General features: G+C 41.1%; 1 protein-coding gene across 2 annotated transcripts in view; it reads left to right on the forward strand.

The window, feature by feature from the left end:
* Arhgap24 (Rho GTPase activating protein 24) overlaps positions 1-8,496 on the forward strand; it is a 418,579-nt gene that overhangs the window by 19,891 nt on the left and 390,192 nt on the right. The window lies entirely within an intron of this gene.

Raw genomic sequence — 8,496 nt, forward strand, 5'->3', positions numbered from 1 at the left:
CTGTGTTTCTGGCTTCCAAACAGATGCAATTAGTACAGCTCTGGCGATCCACCTTCATCTTTCCTAGGGTGGTGTTTTAGCCAGTCGCCGAGTTACCTAGACAACTGGAATGTGGAAGTAGATTTCAATAAATATTGTGCTACCAGAAAGCGATAGAGAATCTTCGGTGACACATAGACAGCTTTAGACTTTTTGAACGAGTAGTTTTCTTTCTTTCTTTCTTTCTTTCTTTCTTTCTTTCTTTCTTTCTTTCTTTCTTTTTGAGGAAGTATCCATCTACTTTTAGACAGAAAGAAGCAAGCAGCATGTTCTCATTTAAAAAACTAAGTTCAGTAGCATTTCTTGTGTAAGCCCTCAAATAGAGATTGTTACTCCGGATTTCTTAGGGGCTCTCTGTTTTCCAGTATTAGTTAGTAATAGAGACCCTAGCTCCATTGTAATCTGTTCCAACTCATTTTAATAAGCCTCTCAATTCGTTGCTGTTTTCATCATATCATTCTTCATATTTTATATTATTCCCATTTTAGCCTTCTAAGACATCATTATTTCATCCCATTCTTTAAAAAGAAGATGAGTAAATCAGGCCAGGTACTTGAAATATAAGCAGTGTAAAAGATTTGTTTGTCTGTAAGGAAAAAGTTTTATGTTGTTGACTCTACTAAATAAGACAAATTGGTAAAATTCTGGGGATATTTTCAGTGACATTTAAAAGCTTTACTTGGTTTCTGGGAAGATGCACAGGCAGATTCAATATAATCTCTTCCCCAACTCTAATTAGACCTCAAAACTAGCCCTTGAGTGTAAAGGGCTTTCTACACTTGAGGGCAAGACGTGATATTGGTATTGAACTGGGCGTCATACAGCGTACAGAATCGCTCACATTAGAAAAGAACTGGACAACAAGTGTAGAGCTACCCACGGCGTGTGAGGTTCTCAGCCTCCTTTTAAATTCCTGGGTTCTTAGTTCATCCTCTCTGGGGATATGAACTTGCTAGTCAAACTCCCCTTTCCATGTCTCCTGAGTGCCCAGCCTCCAGAAAACATCAGACTTCTCTTCTGTCTTGGGGCCATTGTAGATTTTTTGGAGACTCTGCCTTAGACAAGGTGGAAGGTGGAGCCATTGAAAATAACTCTGTAACAGATATCATCCTATCACAGAGGGGAAGTGGGTTTGTGGTGGAAGATGTTTCTTAGGGAACAAGGGAGGACTGAATACTGTTTGAGCTACATGGAATAACACACTAAACAGGATACTGGTGTGTGTGTGTGTGTGTGTGTGTGTGTGTGTGTGTGTGATTCTCTCTGCATGAGAAAATCAGGTTCCTTGACTTTTAGCCACACTGCTATCGTTACTTTTATTTCAGCATCTGAGGGCCCTGAATTTAAAACATGGTAGTTTCTCTCTGATACCTTTAGGCTTTATGTAAGGTGAGTATGAAGTATTTTTTAAAACACCAGCTTAATTGTAAGTGGGATAAAATTCAGTTCTTGAGAACAAACCCCAAATCCACTGTGGAAACCAATAGTGATGTATCTTTCCATACACACACACACACACACACATATATATATATATATACCTTTGACTGAAATCTGTGAACTTAACTTTGCCCAGTTTGTGCTCCAGATAATAATCTCCAAAGTTCTGATTGCTGTCCTGGATGGTAGATTAATTTCTGGTGTAACCCTGGACTCCCCTGGGTGGAGGGTGACAATGGGTTAGGCAGGGTGAGAACTGTACAGAGGATGGGATGAGCAGCCTGGTACTGTGAGAGTCTAGCCGTGTTTACCAACAGTGCCGGTAAAAGCCACGCTGTGACCTACTGACCCACTGAGGAGGGTTTTCTTTCTGGCTTCTAGCATCCTGGTTGGCTTCTCTGGTGGCAAGCAGACAGTACTGCTGTGAAATCTTGGCTATGCACCCTTGCTTCCTGTTCTGAGTATGCGCAGGGCTTAGACACTAGGTCTTACCTGGAATCAGTTTCCTCCGGTATTTTGGCTGATTGCTTCTTTCTGCCTCATTTTTTAAAATTATGTTTTGTTAAAGGTAAATGTTGTAAGACTGAGCTGGGCAGTGAGTGTCCTCTTAATCTGGATGTCGGGGGTGGGGGTGGATTTTTGCCACAGGATTTGTCACATATGAATGAAGAAGAAAAGAACACTCTCAAGTCTCTCTTCTGCCCAATCAGATTATACTGAGAAAAAGGAGGCAGGGAGAAGGGGGGAGAGGGAGGAGGCAGGAGAAAGGGGTTGAGGGAGAGGGAGACGTGGGGGGAGAGAGAGAGAGAGAGAGAGAGAGAGAGAGAGAGAGAGAGAACTTTTTCTTTGGAATAAAATCATATATGTTTGCTCTTAAAGCCATGGCTAAATGGACTCAGGTTTCTCCCAGATGGAGAAAGGTATCTTAGGAAACAATTGTAAATGAACAGCAAAGCCATGAAGTCAGTGCTGAGCCCCTCATGTCCAATCTGACAAGGGCAGCTAGCTCATCTACGCTCTGGGAGTAAAACTTCACGATTGGGAGAAACCGTCAAGTCAAAACATATTTGGAAGGAAAAGGATTGTGGTATTGAAGACTCAGAGAATATTCGTTGTTTAGAGACTTGGGGCTCACGTGTCCTTGAAGTAGCATCTGTCTTCTACTAGAGTAACATTACAATGAACATTTGGGGGGGGGGGTTTAAGACAGGGTTTCCCTGTGCGTCTCTGGCTGTCATGGAACTCAGTCTGTAGACCAGGCTGGCCTTGGAACTCACAGAGATCCACCTGCCGCTGCCTCCCCAGTGCTGGGTATTAAAGGTGTGTCTTACCACCATCCACAATGAATCTTTTTACCAAATACAAAATTGATGTGCAAATCCCTTGTCCTGCAGTCTTGGTTGGAGCCCAGTGAGATATAGTAGTAACTTTAAGTTTTTTGTCTCCTTGTGTGAGATACTGGGATTGGAACTAAGCATTTTAACATGTGCTAAGCACGTGCTCTATCAGTGAGCCATATAGATGTATGTATGTAGTTAGATTTTTCTTTAGGTCAACAGCTCATAACTACACAGAGTCTTCTTCTTCATTATAAAGCTTGGCCATTAGCTTAGGCTGGTTCCATTGCCTCTTACAACTTGAATTAATCCGTATCCTTTAATCTCTGTTCTTTGACATGACTCCATTAAGTTTATTTTGTAATGCCCATGCTGCTTGCTCTGTGTCTCTTGTCTGATGTCTTTGCCTTTCTTCTTCTTAGCATCCTTTGTGCCTGAAAATCCTGCTTAGCTATTGGCCTTTCAGCTTTTTACGCATCTTCCCAGTGTCAGTGTATAAAGGATTATTCCACAACGTATATATGAATATATAATATTTTATCAGTTAGTTGAGTATTTCATACAATGTAGTGTGGTTATATTTACCCCTATTATTCTCCCTGACTTGTATGTCTGGGGACATACTTCCTCCTCTTTACCTATCCCTGACTTCCTGTCACTGAAAAAAAATTAATAATCTGCTGGTTCCAATTTCTGCTGCCCTTAAATTCATGAGTGTGGGGCCATCCATTGGATCTCACGAATTGTTGACTTACTAGGGATCATACTCTTTTTTTTTTACAGAATAATAAACACCTTTATTACATGAGCTATGATGGATGGTTTATTTGCCTTTCCGGGCTTTGATCTTCCTCAGATAGAACTCCAGCTCCTTGCCTTCTAGCACATAGCCATCTGCTCTGCCACACTGGTAGGGATCATACTCTTAAAGAAAATGTCTTCCCTCCACCCAGAAGCCATAAATTGTCCATAGCAGCTTTTCAGTAAGCTGTGGGGCTTGTGAGACCCAGCCACCTCCATGCTGTAACATTGGCTGGTGGGATCTTGTGTAGAGAAGCCACAGCTGTGGTGAGTTCATGAGCATGGCAGTTCTGTCGTGCCCAGAAAACACTGGCTTGTTCCTGACCCCTGACTTCTGCTTCTTGCTCTCTTCCCAACCCTTCTGTCACTACGATCCCTAAGCCTTTTGGTAAGGAGAGGTCATAGAGATGCTCTCTTTGTGGCTGAGCACTCCACTGACATTTGTTCTCTGAAATTTGACCTGTTGTCAGTTTCTGCTATAACCACTACCCACTACACAAAGATACTTCTTTGATAAGTGGAAATGTATGCATTCAGCTTTGGGGGTAAAAATAACAAATATGAGCTCACAAACTGTGAATTCTTGGTCACATTTAGAAAGTGATTGCTTGCTCCCATAACATTTGTGCCATTATTGCACGATGGCATACCATTCTGGTCATTATTATAGATCACAGGGTATATGACTAATTAAGACTCTTGATTGATTTTTTTTGTTCAAGCAGCCCACACAGAACCTTCTAGTGCTGTGAGGGTTAACCATCAGGGAGGAAGAGTCTTGGTTAACACTTGTTTAGTATTGGTATTTATTTTGATTTCCCTATGTCTTTGTCCGAAGTATATAGTGTCTTCAGCCATGGGGTCTCACCTTCAAGTTCCTGAAGGTCCCAGCTCTTTTAAAATTGTTCATATAGTTTGCGTTTTTCTTTCTTCCTTTTGTTTTGTTCAGTTAGGATATTGTTAACTTGCCCAGGCTGGTCTTGAACTTGGGATCTTCCTGCATCTGACTCTGAAATAGCCAGATTTTTAGGCCTGTGGTTTCAGGTTGACTAACTTCTTAAATATTGTTTAAAAGCTCTTCCCTTGAAACTTCCTTTTCCATGGTAGTAGATCCTCCCTGTTCATATTTCTGATGTCTTGCTTATGTATTTTTCTGGAATTCTCCTCTTGCCTAGGAATTGCCTCTCGATTCTTGGCAACCAATTTTAAAGGAAATGTCCTTTGGAAAAACCAGTTCTGTGCAGGAAGAATCAACAGCTCCGTATTGTCTGCCTCGATATAATTTGATCATACTTTAAAAAGTTACGGCCACATGTCAGCAAATGATGGAGACTCTTCTGAGCCGTTCATTATGTAGTTTCATCCTTATGGGACTCGCACAGTGTACTCAACAAACCTGGAGGCTACGGCTAAGGCTATAGAATCCGACTCTATGGCCACAATTTGCACTTGGTGTTCACCTTGGAATGGCATATTGCATGTTGTATGGATTTCTTTATTCTAAGTCTCCCCTATTCCTAGCTACTATGACTTTCTCACTGGGTGAGTGGTAGGAAGAAACCTCTTAGATCCAAATGACTAATCCGGTGTCTCAAATGTATTAAATGATGCTTTCTTAGTCAATGAGCAAGCAGAGCTGTAAGTGAATGATATATTGATATATTGATTGCCTAGGGTTCATGCAGATGGTTGTATCTAAATAGTCAGTTGAAGAATACGTATTTGGACGTGGCATCTATTTTCCCCATGCAAGAGAACTACAAAACACAACTCACCCCCTAGATCAGCCCACACGTGACTATTTAATCCCTGCAATGTATATGTCCTTTTGCAATTCTAAAGCAAATATCAATCAAAAACTGCAGTAACATCAACTTTTAAGAGAAATCATAAATGCTTGTGCATTAAAAGGTAATATAAAGAGTTTTAATGGATATATATTTGCACAATTATTTTTGTCCCATACTATAAAATCTGTGTTCTCTCAAATCCCCGTGGGAGGTCTGGGTTTAGCTGTGAAGAGTAATAATAAAGTTAAATTTGGATATGCTACCCGCGGGATGGGCAGTAGTCTTAATTAATCAAACAAAATTAAAATGCCAATTTTGGCTATTTAATAATTATCTTGAGTGCTAATGCTAGAGGGAAGTCAGAGCTAATTAAAGGGGAAAGCAGAAGTAGGCAGAGAAGAGGGAACATGGAAGGGCGCTTCCTTTCATGTCACCAATTCCTCATTATCTTGGCTTTCTTTTCATCTCATTTGAGTACTAAAGCAAATCCAAAGTTTCTTCCTGGAAACCTCTGCCTTTGTCTCCCGTTATCACTGCTGCCTGGTGCATTCCATTTGATCTAAAATACAAATGGGCTCATTTTATTTTCAAAGCCATGTTACCTTTGTCTTTTGCCTCCCTGCCAGTTAGTATGTAGGCAACATTTCAATCAACCGGGCAAAATACTAGTCAGGGACCGCGAACACATCACTTCTCCAGCCTCTCTGGGCGTATTGGAAGGAGGCTCACCACTGGTTAAGTGTTCCTAGTCCAGCTGTTTATTTGTCTACCTGTGTGAAAGGTGACTAGGAATTTGCCTACTCTATTCACACGGACACGTGGCAGACAGCAAGCCTCCACTAAACAATTCTTTAATAAGCTATTGCTTCTTTTTCAATTGAGAGTCAGGATAAAGGCAAGGGTTGTATGCGTGACATTTTTGCTCTTCACATTATATAGTTTAGTATTGTTGTGCAAGAATTTTTATGGTAAATTCACCCTGGTCTTTATCCCTGGGAATTTAAAGAAGTGTGCTTCTCCCAGATAGCCTGATGTGTTTTTGTTTAAAGGAAGAATTGACAAAGGAGCCACAAGGAACCTTTTAGCTTGTAATTCGGAAAGATGAGAACTAACTCTGATGCTGGCTGCACCCCAGTGAAGGCTTCTGGGACACACTGGTCTGCACGGTTTTGCTGTAACTAAGACACCTTTAACACCTTAACTTTCCACCGTGGAAGCACTTGAATTTATTTTTTACTGTTTAACTCTTTTGACATTATAGTTAAATATTTATAAAATTCTATTGTGTGTCTTTAGTATTTTACCGCCAGTATTTTCAAGTCACTAAATATAGTTCCCTGAAATATTCTAGGCCTGGTTTCTGTACCTCCTCAGAGAAGATGCTCTTGTCACCAAATACTACTTTTCCTAAAGATCTTGGAAAGGGAACGGAGATGGGAACTTTGAAAGTAGATACTTGGGGCCAGATGTGAGGGTTCTTATCAATGTGATTCTCATGAATGAGTAGAAGAATTCCCTCAGGGGTGTCTTTGAGAAGGTGAAGTTAAAAACATTCCTCTGAAAAGCAAAGTTTATTGACGAGTGCAGGCTTATGGAGCTGTGGCGATAGGGGCTTCCAGGGTTATGGGATTGTGGTGATAGGGGCTTCCAGGGTTATGGAGCTGTGGTGATAGTGGCTTCCGGAACATGAGATTCAGGCTTCAGGATAAGCAGTGTTCACGTTCACCAATGATGGAATCATCTCTTGTATTATAGTGACTTTTTTCTCTTTCTACAAGCCACTTGATGCCCATTGCTCTAATAAATACTTACTAAGTATCAACCGCTCCATATGTTTTATAGATGTTACTTCTATTCATAGAAGTAATTAGAATTGACAGTTCTTAAAATGACTATGTTGCATCTACTTCAAAGGTCATTCTTATTGCAAGCAGAGAAGTAAGAGACAGTATCTAAGCTAACGTCCAAACACTTCATGTCCACTGTGTCCCTTTCTTCTTTGTGACTCTCACCAATGACCTCTAGAACCACAATCTCTGAGCTTCATGGCTTTGCTCTGACTGTGCGATTCCAGTCACAAAGCTACCCGCATGGAGTATTTGGAGCTATCTCACAGGTCCTTCAGAAGATGGCGTTCTTGTGGCTAGTATGCCACTATCAAAATTCTCTTTCAAGAACCGAGTCTCCCTTCACCAGATTAACAACTGCGTAACTCTGCTGGGGCCCATCTGAGAAGCTATCTGCTCTTGGAGAAAGGTAAACTTGAGTATCTGTTTCCTGAAAATCCAGTCATCTATATCCAGCCCAGACCCAAGGACCAGAGCAGGAGGGGACGTGGTTTCCAGTACTGGATTAGAGAGACACAATGTGAGCGACTTGACAGAGATGAAAAAGTAATGAAAAGGATCATTTATTCTAGGATTACAACTGAAAGTAAAAGGGGAAAAATTTAATATATGTTGTGGTGGTTAGGGGTTCAGCCACTACCTCTAGTCAGGGAACCTGGAGATTCCGCCCAGCACTTGCTGTGGGTTACCATAGCACCAGGTAGACCCTATCGTATCTGTTTCATAGCTGAGAAAGCAAGTCCAGAAGGCTTAGTCACCTGTCACTAATCACGCGTCACTAGGAGTGAATCTCGTTGAAGTGCTCTGACATGAGAGCGCATTCCAGACTGGGTGAGCCTTGTGCCCACGGGCAGGCCGCCCTTGCCAGCCTGCAGCACTGCTTTCCTCTTTGTCAAAACAGGTGCTTGTTGATCCCTACATCCCAGGGTCATCTTTCACCTTAAGTTTATGAAGTGAGCAGTGTGTGGAAAATGGAAGGAAGTCCCCACCACGTGATCGTCAATAGAAATCAACAGTTATTATCATTAAATAATGACCAGAGAGTCATAATCAATATTTTTCAAGTTGTAAGATTTGCTCTATCAATGACAAACAATCAAATTGGTAATTTTTAAAAATTATTAAATTTTTAAAATTATTAAATTAAAAAAATAATTTTTTATTTCTGTGCGTGAGTGTTTTGCCTGCATGTATGTACTACCTGTGTACAGTCCCTGAAGACTCCAAAGGAAGACATTGGGT

Source organism: Microtus ochrogaster, linkage group LG1 (assembly GCF_000317375.1).
Source record: "Microtus ochrogaster isolate Prairie Vole_2 linkage group LG1, MicOch1.0, whole genome shotgun sequence".
NCBI lineage: Eukaryota > Metazoa > Chordata > Mammalia > Rodentia > Cricetidae > Microtus > Microtus ochrogaster.